Source organism: Camelus dromedarius, chromosome 7 (assembly GCF_036321535.1).
Source record: "Camelus dromedarius isolate mCamDro1 chromosome 7, mCamDro1.pat, whole genome shotgun sequence".
In the NCBI taxonomy this organism is placed as follows: Eukaryota; Metazoa; Chordata; class Mammalia; order Artiodactyla; family Camelidae; genus Camelus; species Camelus dromedarius.
Genome location: NC_087442.1, coordinates 74,065,674 through 74,088,477, shown reverse-complemented (window position 1 = coordinate 74,088,477; position 22,804 = coordinate 74,065,674). Strand labels below are relative to the sequence as shown.

Sequence of the window (22,804 nt, the reverse complement as noted above, 5' to 3'; positions counted from 1 at the left end):
TATACTTAGAATTATTTAAGCCTTAGTTCTTGAGTTCCCAAACACTAAATTCACATTTATACCAACTGTTCATGGAACAGTCTTTCAAGGAAAAATATGTGGAAGAAATCCTTTTACAAATGTAACATTTAACTTTTAATATGCTACTGAATTGCAACAAACATGTAGAAATACTAAGACAGTCATAGATGAAACAAAGCCAAGTGAGATCCAACAATTGTGGTTAGTGTTAAGTTGGATGAGTCTTCTCTATGTTTAAATACAAGACAAATACTTTATAGGACTGTATTAAGAGAGAGGACTGTATTAACTGTGAGAAAAAAGGAGAAGCATTTACTTTTGCTTTCCTTGGCATTGGCCAGGCTTCAGTTGGAACAAACTATATTCAGTTTTACATGCCATGCTCTATAAAAGGAAAAAACTTGGAGAGTGTTCAGAGAACAGCAACTGATTAAAGGTTTGTGAAATTAGACCTATGAGAAATTGTCAAAAGAATGGGCAAGTTCAGTCAAATGCAACACATTTGGGCAGGATGAACAATTAAGTACAAGTATGTGAAGAGATGGTTCCCAAGCCTGAGGTTTAGGTTAAATAGAAAGTTAAATCATGGGATTAAGAACACAAAACAAAAGAGAGCAATGGAAGCATGGACTAAATACTGTGTAAACCTTACACTAAAAAAGCTTTTAAGAAATCGATGAACAACAAGTTTATACTGTATAGAATAGGGAACTATATTCAATATCTTATAGTAACTTATGGTTAAAAAAATATGAAAATAAATATATGTATGTTCCTATATGACTGAAGCGTTATGCAGTACACCAGAAATTGACGCATGTAAACTGACTATACTTCAATAAAAATATATTGAAGATAAATAAAGAAATTGATGAATGGAGGTATCTGTAATTTGAGATTCTGCATATATTTTATTAAAACAAATTCAATTTTATACCTAAATAGAAATAACTTAGAAAACAGAAAAAGCATGGATTGCATTTAAAAGGTAAAAATGGTCCAATCAAGGATGAAAAATGTTTTTAAGAAAAAAATGGTCTATCAGGGGTCCTTTTTCAGGACCCAGGTTTGTGAGAATAGAGAGGAGCCCTGGTATTAAGTCTCTCGGCTCCTAAATGTGGGTAATTCCTTTGGTGGGGCAGGGGAGGTAGTGTGGTGAGCAGCTTGTCTGGCTTCTTGGGGTTCATCTCTCATTAAAGACTCCCCAGGAATACCCGCTAGGAAATACATGATTCTCTCCAGAATGGTTCCTAGCCGTTCTTTTCCTTTGTCCAACAGAAGTTGTTCCCTCTCTGAAGTATCTTCTGCTTTTTGGAGATTTGGCTGAGCAAAGCAGGTACACAAATACTTGTTGTCCCGTTTACACTCTCTACCTCTTAAATGCAGAGGGAGAGAGATGAAACCAAAAATTTGCACCGCTTTTTTACTTTATAGCTCTTCTATTAGCCTGATGATAATTTGCTTTTAATTTAGATGCAGATATTCTAACAATCTTATTTAAGTGTCTAGTTCCCTGTTCGGCACTTGAACCCTGCATCCATTCGCTTAACAATCCTGACACCAATTACAGTATGTGGGTTTTCTCCCCACACCAACCAATTCTTGGATACTAGCTGGGTGTCCTACAACCCAGCTCAATTCTCTGTCTACATGGAGATAACATCAGATCCCATAGTAATGTTAAAAGGTCAGTCCCACAAGGTTGCCCCCGACTTCAGATGCCAATCACAGGTTCAGGCTGTTACCTGTGCTTCTGACCCACTGGCGATAAAGCAGAAGTTCCTACGCCCCTCTCCTTGGACTTGATTAACTTGCAAGGCTCAGAGAACTCCCAGAAACATTTTACTTACTAGATCACCAGTTTATTGTAAAAGGATGTAACTCCTCCAAGGAGCCCTAATTCTTTCCTTCTCTTATGCCAGTTCCATAGCATCTGCCTACAACACACCTGACAAGAGTTAATGATCAATTCAGTTAATGCAGAGTTCTCATGACTTTCTTAGACCACAAAAGGGCCCAGGTCCAAGTTGTAAAAGTGGGTAGCACCCTCAGATCTGCAGTATCTTTGAGGATACCAGAGCAGCAGCTCTGGTGATAAGAGAATAATATGTTATACAGTTTTACAGGGCAAAGTCCTGACAAGACATTCTAATGAAGCTGTTAACAAGATCAAATAAGGTCCCAGACACCACTGGGGTCTGTTGAGCCTGTAGAAGATGAATACTCATTAGCGATAAAGCAAACATGGTATTTGTAACATATTTAACAACTGGTGAAATCTACGACAAGAGTGTTAATATGGCTGTTATCATATTAATCTTTCAGTTTTTTTAAAGAAAGAGTTTGGATACTCTGAATCTTAATTTCTTATTTGGGCCCTCTTTTGCTAACCTGGCTTCATTATACTGCTTCGATGTCTCCCTGTAATAAGTAATTTTCTTATTGCCATTATGTTATTACTGTGCAAGGTTGTTGGATAAATCAGATAACTCTTCAAGAACTAGAGATATGTTTTAATGATTGAAATCCAAAATCAATATACCTTATTACAGTTCAGGCAAGCAAAGTCCTTTTTGTTACATAACTAGCTAACTCATGTTTTAAATTAGACTTTAAATGTGAACATGCAATGCATTCAAATGGCTTAAAACTCAATAGATACAAGAGGATATACAACATGGGTTTCCTTCCTGATTCCTGTCCTGGCTGCGTAGTTTCCCTTCCCAGAGACAACTAATGCTATCAATTTGCTGTGGATCTATCTTCCCAGAGACAAAGGAACTTGTTTTAAATTTATTAAAAAGATATAGAAAGAGCCAAAAGGCAATATAGGAGACTATTTTCAGTGTTATGCCATAAGCATTTTAAATTTCAGAAAATCTATAGAAATGCAACTGCACTATATTTTTCAGTTTAGCAAAATATGGTCAGGACATAGGAATGTTCACAAAAGATGCTGTACAACACTGGACATCTGCTTTTTAAGTGAACACTCCTGAACAACCACCTACAATCAGTTCACTGGCTTCACTGCCTGGATGCAGCGCGCAGCTAACTTGTCCCACGGCACAGAGCACAGAGGTGTCAGATGGGTACTTGTAATGATCAGGCCAACATCAAAGAATAGCAGTCTAAAAATGTACAAAAGAATCATCTCATTCATACGGCATGGCAAAGAATTGAGTCTCAACCATGTGCTTGTTCACTTACTGGAACAGATTCAAAGATTTGGGAGAAAAACACACGCCAAATAATAACGCTGCCTGGTGGCACTTCTTGAGTCTAATTTCATAGCAAACTGGGGTGAAATATATTTGGACAAAAATGTACATCAGCTTGTAAACTCAAAGAAAAAAAAACCTGAAGTAACAGTTTTATTTTAAATAACAATATTTATAATACATTAGAAATTATATCCTTAGTAAATAAACTAAAAAATTTTGGATGTCAACTTAAAATTGTATAAGGAAATGCACAGATTTTCAAATTCTCTTGGAGAGATGCAAAATAAATTTTTTGAGGATCACCGTTCTAGCCTATAAATATCGGACTCCCAACCATTTCCGCCTCTGAGTCTCTGAGTAAGTGCTTCATTCTGGGCTTTGAGGAGGAATGATGCATTGACAGGGTGAGACTGGAGAAGCTGGGCAGAATCAGACCAGAGATGAGTATCTGGTGAGGTCTCTGCTCCGTGTGGCCGCATGATTATCCTCTCCCAGTGGCTGGGCGTGGTGCTGCTCTGTCCTTTGTTACAAAACTCACCACCCAGTCAGCAAAGGATGAGGGGCCAGTGAAGCTCAGGGGCCTTCAGTTCACAAGTTAATTATCCCAAGTGACCAGAGCACTCAGTTCTGCCTTATGACTGAGAAAGTCAGTGCTTTCTCTGTTTTCTCTCACCCTCTCCCTTCCCACTGGCCTTTAACCTCTTAGTGTACATGGCACTGCTGTGTTCTGCTGACTTCACTCCCACTTAAAATAAGTGTTGACTGCCAAGTACAGAAATGATAAAATACCTGGGGAACCTGATGGAAAGGGTATTTTCCACCCTTGCTGAGCTGCACGTATTTTCTCCTGAGGTGGTCTCTGTCATTTCCTATTCTGAGAAACAATCAAAAAACACCATGGCGACAAAATTCATTTCTGTGCAGAGTGCCTAATTTTATTTCATTTTTTTCAAGGGGCTTCTTACACCTTGTTTTTGTTTTTAAATAACCACCATTTGTGTTCCATGTTCGACATCAGTGTCTGAGCCAGTCTCTATGCAGTTGGCCATCTCTCCGCAGCCAGGATTTTAGATACGGCAGATTGTCTGAAGTCTGTGAAGCTTGCTCTGCAGGTGCTCTTTGCTTGAGTCTTATCTCAAAGTGGTGTATAGTTCTACAGAGACCGCTGGACCTGGCCTGGCTGCTTCTGGCTCAGTCTACAGGATTGGCTGAAACTTGCCCCTTCTCGCTCTCTTCTGCTTTCTTGAAGTAGTTATAACTTTAGTAGAGTATTTTTTTCTTGAACTCACATGGAGTGGTCTTTTTACCTTCTTATATATCTTCAGCACCTGTTAAGGCGATAAAGTGAGCCCAGAGGTCATTGGCTGCGAGAAGAGAAGGGGGCTGGTTGGAAAAGCGAGGAGCTAAGGAGGAGGTTTGTGCCAGGCAAGGGCAGGATTACTGGGGACAGGGTGTGTTGGCAGGGGAAGAGGATACAAATGGGAAAGGAGAGGAGGAGCTTGGGCAGGACTATCTGACCTTGCCTCTTGATCCAGGCTGAGAGGTGGACTTCCTCTTCTTCCAACGCTTGGTGCTTGTGGTTTGTGGCTCCCATGATTTCTCGGTCACTTTTGCCATGTTGAAGCCTCTCAGTTGTCTACCTGTCTGCCAGGCCCGCCTTCGGTATATATACCTCTCCCCAGGACAGTGAGGAGTCACGCCCATTTTGCTTTGTTTGGTCAGCAGGGCACTCCCTACAACCAATGGTGGCTGTGGGGGGCTTACACATCACAAAAGACCACTCCTGAGGGGTGGGGTTGCTGGGGAGGCCCAGATGCCCTGGTTGGAAAAAGTACTCACTGAAGAGCCTTCCCACACTGACCTGCCACCCCTCGTAGTCTCCTAAGTTCACTTCCTGCTGTACACATGGCAAAGTGGGTATTTCTTCCACATCATTCCCCATGGTTTATTCTACTGTCTCCCACCTTTCACTGTCACTTAGTATTTTGGATACCTTATGTAAAATCAGCAAGATACAGGTATGGCAGCCTGCTCGGAAAAACCTAGGAATTCGGGAATTAGGGGAAAGTGTTTGAGGCATGGTGTCGTTCATTGTCAGATTAGACAAGAAGCATGTAAAATATAAATCGGGGCAAAGTGGGTGTGTGCACGTGTGTGTATACTAGGGTTAGTCATTCCCAAGAAATAAGATTAAAGTTATGGAAAAAAGATTAAATTTAGGGAGGGGTGTGCGTATATGTTTATAGATATTGTCTGTGAATATTTTTGGAGCAAAGATGGTTGAAGAAAATTAATCTTCTTCAAAGAAGCAAGGAGCTTTAACTTCAAATTCTGGATGGTTCAAGCAGAGATCAAAAGCAGAGGCTCACCTCCAGATCAGAAATCACCTTTCTCCCTATCTGCACCTGTCCCCTCAACAAGTGGCAGTAATGAAAAATCTATAGAGACAAAGCAGATTAATGATTGACTAGGGCTGGCAGGAGAGTAGAGGAAATAGAGGGTGACTGCTAATGGTATGTGTCTTCTCTGGCGTGATGAAAATGTTCTGCAATTAGATTGTGGTGATGGTTGCACAACTTTGTGAATATACAAAAAATAACTGAATTGTTAAAAAAAAACATTGGTATGATTTAGTTATATTACAAAATGATTTTAACTACTATTCTGGTTCAAGTTGGCTGACCGACAGTGCGTATTTCTCTCTTCTCCCCCAAGAGGCCCTGAAACAACAATAACAAAACATTTATAGAACCACAACCTGAAGAGAATGACAGGGAGGCCACCCCTGGCGAAGAGATTACATTTCTGGAAAGAGGAAAACTAGTAGAGGAAGAGTTACTGAAGAAAGAGGGCACAGGACAGTGCGGTACCGAATATGCGGAGAGGAGAGCGTGGCCGAGGGGACAGCCATTCCTTTCTGCAGAACCTGGCATTACCTCAGGAATGGGAAGCATCAGGTCATCAAGAGCAAGGTAGTGAAAGAATGAGTATCCTAGAACTCAAAAGGAGTATCTTGATCCTATTCTACCAGTTATGTAGATGGCTTACGAATGGGGGAGGGCAGTGTCTGGCTTTTAATTATTTTTGGTTATTATTGTATTTACTCCAGCAGAGGCCTGCCCACCTGGAGCTGGGGTTTCTTTAAGATCCAGGAGAATAAATCGGGCAGTTGTGCAGGTGCAGACTGAGCTGTCTCGTTAAAAAGGCTGTAGTGACTGGCACATCAAGACAAAACTTGCCTTCACATGGGGCACTTTGTATACTCCATCTAATAAATTTAACTCTTGCCACTGTCCCATGTTCTCTTGCAACAGATTAAAAGATTAAAAGCATTGCAGGCAGCCATTCCAAAATACATTAAATCTTAAAATTCCAACAAAGTGGATTAGCCTTAAGGTTCTTGAGAGTAAAACTACATACAATGGGTAGGAATAAGAGCGAGACTGTTTAGCTCAGTGAAAAAAAAGTTTCTATCAACTAGGGCAATTCAAGTAGAAAAGGCTATTCTGTGAGGTAGCAAATCCCCATTCACTGAGAACCTACGTGCTCATCAATGCTGTAAAACAACCGTCAGCCTTGCAGCTGCACTCAAGGTTATTTTTAGTATATGCTGTGAAAAGGGGTTTCGTCTGAATGTTCCTCTGAATTATCCACCAAGTGATCACTCTGTAGCTTCCCAGACACTTCTCTGCCAATCTCTAGGTACAATTCTGCTGGTCTCTGCCTAGAACTATGGTTAGAAGCTCCACAAAAGAAGCTTATTCCCTCACAAACAGTGCCAAAGGAGGTGTGAGAGGGGCAAGCCTTCTAAAGAATAACCACTAGTGTAAGTTTCATGCTTTACTGAGCATAACCATATTTTAAAAAAAGATTTTCCCTTGCTTTTGCTTTTGTATGTGTGGTAAAACCTCTTCAGAAGAGACACTCAGTGGGCATAACTGCAGCAGATAACCAGAATGTTTCTTTTCCTTTTTCTCCCCCATGGCATGGACTTTTTTTTTTTAACAAGACCAAGTCATCAGTTATCTTGTAGAATAATCCACATTCTTGATATTCCCTGTTACTTCATTTAACACGGTCACTCCCTCAATAATACAAAGACCCAGGAGAAACTGTGAAATTACTTTCAAAGGGTTTGATTGAATTCTTAGCCAAAGGTTAATTTCTTTCTAGGCTTGGTCTGGGGGTCGAGGGGCTGTGGTTGTCCTAGGGGGTGCAAATATAAATCAGATACATTCACTTCACTAAGCTGTTCAAGAGGTGAAATGGGCAGGACGTTAAACCCACTGACCCTGGCTCTAACAGTCATTTAGTGATTTCTTGATCTCAACCTCTACGGTACCATGAACCTGGGTTTCCCTTCTTCCATTTTTGATCTCCATCAAACAATTCCTCACATAATTGTGAGTGAGCTTTATAAAAAGTAAATTACATCCCAGAGGTTTTTTTTAATAGGGCTTGGCATAGTCTAGTCCTTGCAACCTCAGCTTGTACTCACTACATCCTAGGTATACAGATAGTCATTCAGTTATACACAAATATTTCTATAGTGCTTATTATTTAAAGTACATTGTTCTAGACAAAAAAGAATAATCTTTTCCTCAAGAAACTCAATATTCTATTTGTTCCTTGAATAAGCCCAGCTACCTTGTTCTGTCTCAGGGCCTCTGCACAAGCTATTCTCTGACTAGAATGCTTTTCTTTTCACTTTCTATTCCTTTTCTGACTGTTCTATTTAAAAGTTTCTTCTACTCCTGCTGCAGAACTGTTTATTTGCTTCATAACTCATACCAGCATATATATATAGATATATACACACACACACACACAGATTTTTTTGGTGTAATACATCTATTCTGTAAGGCTGGGGTCATATTCACTTAGTTTGCCACTGTATACCTAAAACTTACCATAATGACTGTTAGCACATGGTAGGGGCTCAATAAATATTTGCTAAAAGAATAAAGACTCTGATTATATTTTTATTGAAAAGATTCACTGACAATCAATTATCTGAATAGTCTGTTATTTACATTCTTTTAAATGTATATTTCAGGAAGGTAGAAGTCTCTAAATTGTGATGTATGGGCTGTCAGATTGGCACCTGACATATCTTGATCTTAGAAATACAAGCCATCTAATAAATGCCATGAATGCAAAAACTCTTAATTCTGAGTCCACTGCTATCCCCTCCCCATGTAGTGCTATTTTTTTAATAATAATCTAAGCATATAAAAAGTATATATAGTTCCAAATATTTATCAGCTTTACAGCAATATGACTGTAAGTCATAGGTGAGGGAAAAAAATAACCACGTATGAAACTGGACAAACCGGTTTTTGAGTTTATTAGAGTCCAAAGGTAGCAAAGGTGTAGTTAAGTGAACAGAGCAAAAATAGAAACTGCTAAAAGAACAGAGGTAAGGGCAGAAAAAGGGAAGAAGTCATGAGAATAGTAGATATTACATTCTTGGCCAAGTAGCTAGCTCTAGGTCACAGACTGCTGTGTCGGTCACAAAGGGGACCACATTAAAGATGATGGATGGATTCTTATAAATCCAATTCCACTGTGGGAAAGCAACTCCAAGTATAGGCCCTAGTATCACAGGTCAGTGGGATATTTATTATTCCCATATCGTGTAAATTCCTGTTCATTCTGCTAACATATTACACAGTGAAGACAGAATATACATCCACAAAATATAGAACTTCCAGACTAGATATAAGAAACAAAGATTTAAAACATCAAGGGTATATAGTCCTCTATGATGGAGTAAGCTGCCTAATGTAGTTATTACATACTTGGCTTCCACGTAAGAATTCATTTGAAGAAAGGATTCTCTTACTTTAAAAAGTCTGAAAACTACTTGTCTAGTTGATGGCAGAACTATTACAAATACACATGGATTTTTTTTTTTAAAGTGGTGATATTTCAAAATGCTTCTTTTGATTTGCATAAATAAGGCCAAAAATTATCAACTATTCCATGGCCCACAAAGATCTAAAATGCCCCAAATATAATACATAAAATATACTTTATATTAATATTATTAATTAAATAATGTATTACTGACTTGTAGATTTTGCAGACTTAAAAATACGCTTCAAATATATACATCTGAGGTAGGATATCATTGCTGGCGTTGAAAACTCTCTCGATCATTTTGTTTTGGAACCTCAGACAAATGACTAACATATAACTTCTATAAAAAGGACTGGTTGCCCTTAATACTTGAAAACTATGTAGCTAGAATAATACATATTTTGCCTACAGTCCTCCCTACACTGATGATATACTATTAAATTCTTCACAGCTATGACTTCTGTTGATAGGACTCTGTTTCTGATTTTAGTTCCACTTCTGCCTAATGGGGTTAAGTGATACTCTTTTTTCAAAAAGAAAAGGAAAAAAAAAAAAAAACCCAGAAAAAATACTCTTTCTTAAATGTAATTTTCCCCCCAAAGTGTTACATATTATCACCCTGTCTGTTTTAAGCTAAAGGTAAATATTTTCTAATTTCTCCTTCCTTTAACACAAACTATACTATACACAAATGTGAACAATTTGTTTTCAAACTATGTTTTTAAGAAGTAAAGTACTGTAAAGGCAAGAAATTAAGCTAAAGTAAATCACTGAATATTGAGACTCAATAATGACAGGAGATAAATAGTTTTGACTAAAACACAAACCAACTCTTCCTTTGTTCCTTATCATCTGATCAGGGTTTCCAAACTTTCTGATCATGTACCATGCATTCGTTCTCTAGGACTGTTGTGACAAAGTACCACAAACTAGGTGGCTTAAACAACAGAGTATTATGTCTCACAGTTTGGGAGACTGGGAGTCCAAGATCAAGGTGTCAGCATGGATAGTTCCCTCTGAGGGCTGTAAGAGAGGGATCTGTCCCATGCTTCTCCTCTAGCTCCTAACAGAAGACTGGCAATCTTGGAGTTCCCTGGCTTAGAGGAGCATTACCTCAATGTCTACCTTCATCTTGATGTCATGTTTGCCTTTTTATAAGGACACCTGTCATACTGGATTAGGGTCCAACTCTACTCCAGTACAACCTCATGTTAACTAACTACATCTGCAATGACTCTGTTTTCAGTTAGGGTCACATTCTGAAACACCTGAGGTTAACATTTCAACATAAATTCTGTGGAGGGATGCAATTCAACCCATACGGCACCATAATACACATATATTTATTTATTTATAAATTACTTATACCCACTACTGCAGTTAAGAATTATATACACTGTAATCCTTACACAATTAGAAAATTTAAAAAGACAAGACAAAGGTAAATATACAGAGGAGTAGTAATATTTTCTTTCTGAACCCTAACAGATTGCCTTGCATACTGTGGATTATACCCATCTCATCACAAAGGATAAAATCAAACTCTTTGGCTTGATATATCCCACCTCACACGATCTGTCCTCTGCTTACTTTGCCTGCCTCTTCTCCTGTCACCCACAGCATACCCAGCATTCCAACCAATATGAAATACTTGCAGTTTCCCACATATGCTAGGCTCTTTCTTGGTTCAAAAACTCTGCACATCCTGTTTCCTATTGCTGGAATGTGCTCACTCTCTTTGCTTCCCATGAACACATGGTGAACACCCAGTCATTTTCTGAAACTCAGCTCAAATGTCATCTCCTCTGGAAAATCTACACAGACTCCTCTAGGCAGCACAAAGCACTTTTTCAGGGCACGTAGCACCTTCTTCATATCTCTATTATTGCAAATTTCTCTTTACATATATATTTAGGCAGAACTGATATTTGACCATTTTTGACCTGAAAAATTGATGCAACTTTAGGGGGTTGAACTTAACATTTCATTGGATCACAATTCCATTGAGAGAAAGGACTGTACTATTCATTTTTATATTTCCAGTGACTAAAATGTAGTCTGACATAAAGTAAATCCTAAATACATGCTTCTTGAAATTAAGGAAAGGCTTATACAAATCTTCCACTTTCAGATTTTCCTTTTCAAGAATGGGTAAGTATTGACTCGATCCCTCCTATACAAATAAACCATTGGTTTAAGATTCCTTGGCTTTATTTAGTTCAACAGTATTTTAAACTATTTTCCCTTGCTTTTGAATCTATGTGTGTGGTAAAATCTCTTCAAAAGAGACAGTTGATTTTTAAAAACAGAGAAAAAGCTTGAAGAAACTAAGTATTGTTTTGTAATTAAGATAAAAATATTTCATAATTTTACCATTTTACTTTCAAAATATTTTTATGCTTTCCAATAAAAAACATAAGTAATCATAAATAGGAATATAACAGGAGAACTAAATAAAGGATTAGTTGTATAAAATGAATATGACCTTTTAAATTCCAACAATATTTTAGTGAGGTAAATCTAATTTCAGAATGTCAAGTTTTTCCGAATTTTATTCAGTTTGTAGAAAAGCTTTTTAACTGAAACAGTATTTAAATATTGTACGGAGAGGTAAAAGCCATGGGCTGTAGAAATATTCAGCTACTCAGAAAGCAATACCCGGTGAAGTCTGCGAGCAATTAGCAGGAAGTGAAACACAGTTATGTGAACATTTTCCACCCTTCCTCATTAATCCCTTAAGTTAACAGAATGCGTGCACTGAGTCTTCAGCGTGCCAAGGCAGTCACGAGCAACACCTTTCCCAGACTGGCTCTAGTCCACTTAAAGACTCCTTTTATGGAACTTTATATTCCTTATACATGAACTACAGTGAACTTCTCACAGAGAATACCACATTAAACATGTCATTATTCCACATCTTTTTCCAAATGCTCTTTCCTCAGCCTCAAAAGTCTTCTTCCATCTTCTCTTTCTACTAAATCTTTAAAAATTCAGCTTGAATATCATCTCTGGGATGCTCTACCTCATTTCTCTAGCTCGAGTTGTTGATTTGCCTTTTCTATTTTCAGTGCACGTAGTTCATGCCACCATTGCATTATTTTAACCACAGTGCTATAATTTAACTGTTGACACCTATGTTCTCAATTATCACAGAGTGCTGGGTAAACTACAGATATTCAGTATCATTTTTGTATAAATAAATAAGAAATGAAATGACAGTCTTGATTAACAAAGCACCAATGAAAAGCTTATTTAAAAATAGAAATTGTAACATCTGAGCTGCTCCATGAGAACAGGGACCATGTATGCCTTATCTGTTACTATATTCCTAGCACTTGGCCTATTGCCTGGCACCATGTGGGTACTTTACAAATATTTACTAACTAAATACTTAATGTATATGGAAAATAAGAAAAAGCAGAATATCTAATAATTACTTGAAGATAAACTGACTAGGTAGTAAGAGAAACACCTCTAGCATAAGAGATAGTATACCAGGGAAAAAAGAAACTAGAAAATAATAACAGCATTGATTAGCAAAAAATGATTTTAAATTACTAAACATCTTATTATAAACATGAAAGAATACTGGGGGGAGAGGCAATATAAATTGAAGTAAATATGATTTATGTTTTCAATTAGTCATAGAGTAGTCAAAGACATTAGCCTACCAATAGAAATAAATTAACAATGGTCCGAACATCTGCAAAAAAAAAAAAAAAAATCCGTATCGTTTGCCACTATTCTGTGTTTTTCTGTTTAATGCCTCTACTTGGGGCATCAGAAGTGGTATTTAATCCCTAAACTGAGTTAGTTATTAAGTGCACCACATTATGACTGACTACCTGTAATTCATATCAGTGCTGCATTATTTTAGGCTTGTTTCCCTATGATAATCATTGAAGCACTTCACTTGGCATCATCATCAAACAATATTTAAGAGGACCTCTCTGCCTCTAATACGTATGCTCATGTATTGACAGTTCACTGTGAAGAAGCTGACGATACTGACCATCCATACCACCCACACTTTTGACCTAGATCAAGGTGATGGGCAAGGCGCTCTGGTAGTATTTGTTAACTCAGACAGCAAGATTAAGACTTCAAGGCAAACTCCACCCAAAGTTACAACAACTTTACACATGGAAAGCTTATCCTCTTTGCTTGGCACTTGGACTTGTCCATCTGCGCTGGCAAGCTTAGATGTGGTAAACCTTGACCCCAGGTTTCATGCCTTGGTAGTCAAGGTTTCCAGGTACCTGATTTGGACCTCCTTTATCTGTCTTCTTTCACTAACAGATGTAAAACTCCCAGTGACATTATTCTAGGACTTAGAATTTTCTACTCATTGAAATCAAAATAGGGATTAAACAGGGAAAAGACTAGGATTAAAATCCTAAAAATAGAAATTATAATGTAAATAGATTTAATCAGAGCTTGAGTTAGATTTAAAAGTTAACTAAAAGAGGGTATTTGCTTGATTTTTTTTTTCTTCAGTTTAGCTCTTTTAGTTATACATCTATTTTACAACCTAGTGGTACGCAGATGTAGTTATTCAGCTGAAGGGAATTAAGAAAAGCCAACACTTGGATCTGGGGCAAGATGCATGTTACTTCGTAGCACTGTTCATAAATTATTCAGACAAGCTTTTCAAAGTAGAATCTGTGAAACTGAAAAAAAAAAAAAAAAGGAAGAAAGAAATGGTAACTTTGTGACAGTCATAATTTTGTAATTTCCTGGCTCTACTGACATGTGCAGTATTTCCACAAAATTACTCTTCTGTGGGTCATCTCCTCCCAGAATCTGTTAGACCAGCTCTGGGATGTTCAGGTCATACAGCTTTTCTCTGGGCAACTGAATTATAAAGTGTCTCTGGAAGTTCAAGTCACTGTTTATACAGGTCTGTCTGTCCCTACCCTCTCCCACTCTTATTCTTTAACCTAGAAACACTCCTGGACTAGTCTTTTCTATGAGATAAAAGCACTTGTGCCTAGAAGAGCCCTAAGAAACACTACATCTATTCTGAATGTGTATTTTCTGAACATAGTTTAAGTGACTGACATTCCTAAAAAGGCCTGATCAATGTTTAGATTTAAAATTTTGACACTTTAGACTTCTGCTTCCTCTTGCAAGGTTGGATGTATTAGAAAGAAAACTGGTTTAGAGTCAGAATGAACATGGAATTACAGTTCAGTTTTGAAAAACATGTTGGAAGACTTCTCAAAGTATGCTTTGAAGTGAAATGCCCACAAACTTGAGGCTTACACAAGGTGCTCAGTAAATGTTATTCTCCTACCCATGGTGATGGTCTGATAGTGTGGCTAAAACTATGAAGCAGAGAACAGTTATTCTGGAGGTGAAATTTTCCTGTTCAAGAACAAAATAAAAGGAAATTCACAAATTGGGTGCAGGGTTGTGTTTTCAATCCAGAAATCCTGTGAGTTTATCATTTTTCTTTACACTTCTTTGCCAAACTTGTGTTTTGAGGTTATAATATATACTTTACCCTCTACCTACCAATTCTTAGCTAAAATAGTTCCCTCTTCCCAGAGGATTGACTAGACTACAAAAGTTATGCTTTTCCTTTCAGAGTTTACAACACTGAGTAAGGCTCTTGTTATACATTTTATAGGCTTCACCTTCATTTTTTAAAATAAATATCAAATGATCTCATGTCCTTCCACACAAAAACTTTGGCAGCAAAATTAATCTTCCAAGAGACATTATGGATGGTTTCCATTTACTCTGTTTGGCCCCTTTCACTTTCTACCTTCTTCCTGCTTCCTGGTTGCTGCTGGTTCTCCAATAAAGCCTTTCAACAGCAGCCACTCCCTCACCTACAATTTTCAACTTCCCCCAAACCTGAGTACATACTCACACTGGAAAGAAGATTGTGGCTGAGCAAGCGGTTAGGCAGTATTTGTTGTAAAATGATATTAGTGATTAAGAGGTGAGAAGTCAACTCACCTGAAATGTTGAATAAGAAAAATACGGGCTGAAGGCTTTTCAATACTGACAGTTGCGGCCCTTCCTTTTCTCCCCTTATCCAAGTTCCAGGCAGGAGAGAAAGGGGGAAGGGCAAGCAGGCTAAGTGCCCCCTTCCACTCTTAAAGGAGCTGTCAGGAAAGCCTCACCTAGAGACTTGCAAGGCATCACTGCCATCTCTAGGAGTAAGGGAGGTTGGGCAGTCTACGTTTCTTTGTTTTTTTAGCTAGGCACATTGCAACCTGGATGAAATAAAGGTTTGGGTAGTAAGGAAGAAAGGGGAAAACAGAGACTAGCCATCTCTGCCACAGACATGTTGAGTTTGAGGTGCTTTTGACCTATCTGTGGAAGATGCTGAGTGCTTAGGTCACAAACACAGAGGAGCAGTCAGGTTTAGAGATGTATGGTGTGGAGCCATTACTATAAAAGCAACTTATTGAAGTTATGGGCATTTTATAGATTGGCCAGGAAAAAGAATAATCTGAAGGAAAAAAAGGCCCTTGAATTGAAACTTGAGAACCTCTATCGTTTAATAATGTCTGAGAAGAGGACAGAGCTGATGTGATGAGTCTAAAATGTTTTTGCAATATCCAAGTGAACTGATAGTGGCAGCTGAATTTCACAGATAATTCTCTCTCAGTGTCCCCACATTCATCCTTTATTTATTTAAAAAAAACATTTAATATTACATACTAAACAGCTAAACAAATGTTATTTGGGTAATTTTTCTTGTAACCATCTTGCATAATAATTAATTGCCTTTTATTTTTTTAACCAGAGTTACTTTATTTCTGCATGCAACACTTCCACTTATAGCACACAGTATGTCTCAAACCTGGAACCTCAAATGGTTCTTTTCTACTTTCTAAATTTAATAATGATTATAATCAGGATGAGGGAAAAGATTTACATAATCATTACAGAGCCCAGTGTTGGTGGATGCCAAATAACTTAATGATGAATCTATGGTTCAGTGGGTTCTCTTGTCACATTTGTATACATGAGTTCAAACTTGATAGGAATCTTATCTGTCAATAGAAAGGACAACAATATAATGTTATGCAGCTTAATAAGTTTCCTTTCCTATAGTTAATTCCAACAGTTCTTTTAACAGGTTAGGTGTGGATGGATGCAATGCTGGTCCATAAGTTTTTTATCTCAGTAATATAAAAGAAGGTTTTCAGATGAATACAAAGAGACTGGCCTTAGATATGTTTTGTTCTAGTTTAATAGAGTCCTTTCTGAAGTTTATTCAGAGATGCTTAACTCCAAGGTTCTGAAGAAAGCTATCAAAGAATCAAAACTGACCTTCTTACTCTTGTCACTACTCTATCATCCAAATAGATTTTTTTTTTTGCTAAAGGACAAGATTATGTTAGTGTTTTTCTTATAGCCCTCACCATCCCTACATGAGGTATAACACCCATAAAATTTCATGCTACAAACTTGACGTTGCTTCACCTATTCAGATCTGCAGCTTACAGCTACTATTCTATACCTTTGGAAGAGTTACAGAAAAGCATTCTGAGTCATATGAACTTTCAATGCATCAGTGTACTAACACATTAAGAAACGGTAAAACTAATGTATTAACAAGTCACTATGACTGAAATGCACATGTAAGTATAAGACGATTCATCGGAAAGCTAAAATTTTGACTTTTTTGTGGATAAAACTTTCAACTACTATAGAAGTATCCTATCAGTTTCTGGCAAAAGCAACTAAATTGGCGAATCAGAATTTGGCCTGAGTCATTAACAGATTTATCCATTTAATAAATACTTGGTGAGTGTTTAATGTATACAAGGCATTTTGTTAAGTTCCAGAGATACACTGGTGAATAAGAGTGAGTAAGAAAGATATGGCTCCTGGTCCCTTGGAGGTTACTGTTTACTGAGGGAGAGAAACGATAAAGAGTAAAGAAATAACTGTAAAATAATTACAAACTGTGATAGGTGCTCTGAAAGAGAGAGAATGCTGTGACAGAGAATAATGAAAAGAGCCACCTTAAATTGAATGGTGAAGGAAGGCCTGTAATGGTATCTGTCTGCAAGAAGAGAGTCGGGGGTGAGAGGGAGGAAGCATTTCAGGCAGGGAAACAGCCTGGGGGGGGGGGTGAGGCAGGACTGGGCATGATGAAGGAACAGGGAGAAAGCCATGTGACTGACGCAGCAGGAGAAAGGGGGAGTGTGGAAGAGATACTCAACTATATTTTCACGTGGTATAATGGTAGAAGTCAAAATCCTAGAGCAAAACTCAGCAAACTGTATCTTGCAGGCTAAATCTATCCCGCCTATTTTTCTAGTTTTATTGGAACCAGCCATGCCCATTCATTTACATTATTGTCTGTGGCTGCTTTTGTGATATAAGCAGTAGTTGCTACAGAGACATGTGGTCTGCAAAACCTAAAATATTTACTATTTGGTCTTACAGGACAAGTTTACTGGTTCCTGTCCTAGATGTGAACTAAATTAGAACTGACCGTAAGAAAGTTGAAACGATCAGGCTGTCCTAATGCACAGAACCACCTTTTACAACTGGCTAGTGATGATTCACATAAGAAAGACACCTATGGATGAGCAGGTCAATGTGGTAGAGGTAGGACTTGAGATATCCATGCTAGAAGGGTAGAAGAGATACATACAAATATAAATAACGCATTATCTCTGCCCTTGAGGAGCAGGAAGGTTAGAAGCAGAGACTAGTGTGTCAAATGATCCTAGGCAGAATGATGATGGCACAGATTCAACTCTGCTGTGGCAGGTCAGGAAGCACAGTACTAAGGAGCTGCTTGAACCCAATCTTAGAGGATAGGCAGAACTTTGCTAGGGTACTCCAGGCAGAGTAAACAGAATGCACAGAGGGACAGGGAGTGCCTTTCTTTTGCCAATTACATAGTTCAGAATAGATGAAACAGAGGAGAGCTGCAGGAGAGTGAGAGAGATAGAAGTGCTGGGGTTTTATCAAGAATGGCTTGTATTTATAATAAAAAGTGTGATTTTTACCTCACATGCAAAAGGGAACTAGTCAAGAGACTGAGGCATGATCAGGTTTATATTTTAGAAATGTAATTTTGGAAGCAGTATGAAGGATAGCTTAGAAGATGGAAGACTGGAGGCAGAGACCAGTTAGAAAGGAAATCATTGGCAAAATCCAAGCTGCCTTGAGGCCTGATGGCAACAAGCAGCAGAATGGAGAAAAGAAACTGGCTGGAGATAGATAGTGACTCCTTGAATGTGGGGGGTGAAGGAAAAAAGGAAGTCAAAGATTTGCAGGCTTGTAGCTTGAATGAAAAGGTGGATAAAAGGGGGCGGGGGGGTGGGAAGGGACAGACTGGGATTTCAAAATTGTAGAATAGATAAACAAGATTATACTGTATAGCACAGGGAAATATACACAAGGTCTTATGGTAGCTCACAGAGAAAAAAATGTGACAATGAATATATATATGTTCATGTATAAGTGAAAAATTGTGCTCTACACTGGAATTTGACACAACATTGTAAAATGATTATAAATCAATAAAAAATGTTAAAAAAAAGAATAAAGTAAAGAACTCAATACTTGCTTATAAAAAAAAAAAGAAAGAAAGAAAAGGTGGATAAGGAATGCAGGAGAATGATCCAGGGGACAATGGGCATGGATGGAATAAAGTCTGAGGTATCTGTGGCTACACAGTTCACGACATCCACCTGGCATATGGATTAGAGTCAGGAAGAGAGGCAGGAGAGAAAGCCTTAGGAACTGTCAGCATTTATGATAAATCAGAAGACACTGTAATGCATAATACTACACAGAGTTGTGCAGAGTAAGATAAAGAGCAATGACATATCCCTAAGAATCCCCAACATTTACATGGAAGATAGGGAGCAACGCTCAGCTGCTGGGATACAGAAGAGCAGGTAGAGGTGGGGGGCTAGCAGCATGGAGAATCAGAGTTACGAGGAGTTGAGGTCCTGGCAAATGTTTGGTTCAAGTCATATAGCACAGGTTCTAGGTTGCATAGGGAAGAAAGCATAGAAAGGATGGATTGGTGTAGGACTGCCAGATTCACTGGGAATATAAACAAGGGACATGCAGTTAAATCTGAATTTCACGTAAACAAGGAATACTTTTTTTTTTAGTATAAATAGGTTCCAACACTAAAAATTTATTCATTGTTTATCTGAAATTCAAATTTAGCTGAGTAGCCTATACTTTTCTTGGCAATCATAATTAGGGAGAAAAGAAAGATCTAGAGATGAGAGTTCTCCTGAGGTTATAGGGCAAGGGCATGGTGTAGAGGAGTGAGAAAGCTGAATATTAAACCACTATAGTTTAGGATTTCAGAGATGGAAGAGTGATGAAAGGATCAAGGAGGGTCCGCTGGAGTTTGTGGCTAAAACAATGGAAATGCAGGTCCAAGGAGAAACACTGAGGCAAGAATAGTGGATGAGTCATTAAGATGGATTCTGAAGTTAGTTAAAATGATGGCTGGAGGGTAGAGGGATGAACATGAGCTAAGTATCAAGGTCTTCAATAAATGTGGTAAAATGACCACAAAGACAGTGAAGGATGGTACAGCCATACCACAAAAATCTCACAGGAGGAAGGGCTTTTTGCATGATATTGAAAGAGTAATAATAACCTGAAATTCTGTGATGCAGAACTGGGGAGGCAACCTTGAAAAGTATAGTCTGTGTCCTCAGCAGGCAGTCAGGTTTCAGACAAGAAGATGGAGAAGCAGGGTATAGGCTAGTATGTTTTCAACAGAGCTGCTGTTACAGAGGAGGGAATGGAAAAAGGTGGGAGAGATTATCAGTGAGGCAACAACAAGTAAAAAGAAATGAAGCTGAAAAGAAGAACAAACAAGTAAGGAATCTAGTCTTGACAGAAAGAGAAGGCTTCTCCAAGGAAGTGAGGCTTAGCTTGAGATGAGATCCAAAGGATGTGATATCTCAGAGGTACCTCATGTTCATCAGGCGCAAAGTCAAAGAGCATCCAAACTAGTCACTCTTCCTGTGTTTCCTAGCTCAGTGAATGGTCCCACTACCCATCAAGTCATGCAGGTTAGAAACATAAGTTATTCATGATATCTACCTCCATTAAGCCCATTAGCCAAACCATCACGTAAGTATCAGGTAGAGGAAACAACAAATGCAATATTCCTAAAGTGAAAGATAGAACACTGCATTCTGGAAATCAAGGACCGTTTACTCTGAAATAGAAGAGGAAGGGGCTAGATCATGATGGGTTTTGTAGGTCAATTAAAGATTTTGTTCTTTATCCTAAAAGCAATGGAAGCCATTGACAGATCTGAAGCAAGGAAAGTGACATGATCAGATTTAGGTTTGAAAAGAGCATTCTCAGTAGAATGGAAAACAGATCTGAGAAAACTGGAATATAAGAAGACCAAAAAAAAAAAAAAAAAAAAGGCTAGTGCAGTCATCCAGGTGAGAAGGGTGGCTTTGGAAAAGGGTGCCAATGGTAGACATGGAGAGAAGTGGATGGTTTTAGTGCTAGTAGAGATTAAGCCAGTAGGAACTGGTGATAGTGGTAGGATTTCTCTCCTAGGTCATTATGTTTAGGAATGATCTAGTTGAAAAGGAATGGCTGATTATACAGGTGAGAAGATAGATAACTGAGCATGTTTTATAACAGCACTGCCCTTAGATCTGGGTGAGGACCCTCCTGCTGCTGCAAAGGGCAAGGAGTCTGTGAGTCAAGGGGCCATGTCTGCCAGGAGCCTGCACTCCTCTTTCAGACTGGCTAGATCTGAGGGCAGATGGAGCAGCTGATGACACACCACCCTCTGCATGAGGTTCAGGAGTGTGGACAAATGCTTGGACATGTTGGGTGAGGTGAGTGAAGCCAAGCTGGGAATGGGAAGAGAACAGGGTCAGTCTGAGGGCTTTAGAAGTCTGAGAGTTCTAAATTTAAATCTGGCCTTCCAGATCATTATTTAAGAAGATTTGCCACGGTAGCAGAGTAGAACATATTTTTAATAATAGTTTGTTATCTTGATTTATAACTTAAATATTTAGACATATGGTCTGTAAGCCTCCATAACCACACTCATGCTCAGGCTCTACAAATTTAGGGTCAGACTTGATAAGTGTGTATAATAGTATAAAAGAGTACAGTGCAAGTAGTAATAAATTCAGGTGAGAGTACACTTTAACTGGGTCTTTATGAAGTCAGATTTTCCAGACTTCTGTGTGGGAAATGAGGAAATAAATGGTGCAACTTTTCAGGAACTATATTAATGTACATAAGAGACAGTTTAGAGGCCAAAAGAGACCTTTGTGATCAAATTTACTCACTTAACCAATAAAACAGAAATTCTGACAAATACAAGCACCCACACAAAGCTGGTTAGTAGCAGATATTTCCAGCCCCATACTCTGTCCACACTTCCACCAATGCTACTTTTCAGGAAGACATCTACTGCCAGTTAATTCTAACTACAAAGTTTACACTTGCTTTCATTGTTATGAATTAAAGGAAGTATAGTAAATACTTTTCATTACTTTAAAAATGAGGCACCTAAAAAAAGTCTATAAACCAATATTAACTTTGACTCCAAAATATTCTAAAAAACCAACCCCCCTCACTCCTCAAAAGTGATAACAAAATAAATCCAACTTCATGAGGTCACAAAAATTGGTAATCCTGGAAAACTACTTTTAATTGTTTTCCACAAAGTTACAGGCAACTTAGGGCTCCTTTTAGGACACAAAATATCATGTGACTGGTCATCTCCTGATTTGACTATTTTTACTTTTCCATATTTTTTCCTATTTTGACTTTTTTGGTCTCATGTAAGACCTGAAAGTAAAATTACAGCTGTGCTCTTCATTTTGGTTGCAATTACTGTAACCCATCTCCCCAAATTACTCATCTTCAAAGCCAGAAAACAAAGCACATGCTTACAAAACATCTAACACTCAGCGTACTAACTAAACGCTAAAACACACACTTAAAATCCTTTCTTTTCAAATATCTATAAATATCGCTAATGGATTTTTCTTAGCGAATCTGAGTTATAATAATGACAATAAAATTAAAATCCTTCAGGGTCCAATCACAAAAGTTAAAAAAAAAAAATCTCCGGAAGTCTTACCTTCAAGCTCGGTAGTAATCTGAAAGTTCTAGGTTTGCAAGAAGTTATCTCCCTCAAAGTATCAGAGATGACGATCTCAGCAAACAGTAACATATCTTGTCAGGACACCAAGTGACTCCCATTAATCGCCTACTGCCTACCAGAAGGAAGGATTTAATTTCCGGCAAAATTTTCTCCTCAGAGCTGAGAATCTGCGAAATTCGGCTTTTCTCAGCGGGAAGAGGCAGAGGAGGGGCCAAAGGGACCCCAGGAAAAACTGAAGAGAAAGAAGTGCAAGACAAAGTCATCGAGGCAGACCTAGGCCGGGGCAGATTTTGGGGTCTGGAGTGGGATTCTTCTCGGACACCCACGGGTCGCACCAGAGCTCACGGTAGCGACCACTGGAAGACCCCCCTCTCACAGCTCGCTCGCTCACTAGCCGCGCCCCGCGCAGCTGTGACCTCCAAAACTAGCACGCTAGGCCAGCCTCCCTATCCACTACGGCTCGAGACTCGCACCTTTGATTGGTTCTTAGAGGGATCTCTCAGAGTGACTCGCCCAATGGAGGGCCTGGCCGGTGGCCGGGCCGTTCTGCCTCTCCCCCGCCCCCAGCGGAGAGCCCGCCCCTGCC

General features: G+C 38.6%; 1 long non-coding RNA gene across 2 annotated transcripts; it reads right to left on the bottom strand.

Annotated features, from left to right (window-relative positions):
• Positions 1–4,158: 4,158 nt before the first annotated feature.
• LOC135321710 (uncharacterized) lies at positions 4,159–22,680 on the bottom strand. 2 transcript variants are annotated; one of them, XR_010381721.1, is made up of 3 exons: positions 22,195–22,680; positions 4,764–13,777; positions 4,159–4,573 (listed from the first exon to the last, which is right to left on the bottom strand). It is a non-coding gene; the product is annotated as an uncharacterized LOC135321710 (long non-coding RNA). The 2 variants fall into 2 exon arrangements; XR_010381722.1 differs by having other exon boundaries at positions 4,764–5,965; positions 22,195–22,657.
• Between the last annotated feature and the right edge of the window lie 124 nt (positions 22,681–22,804).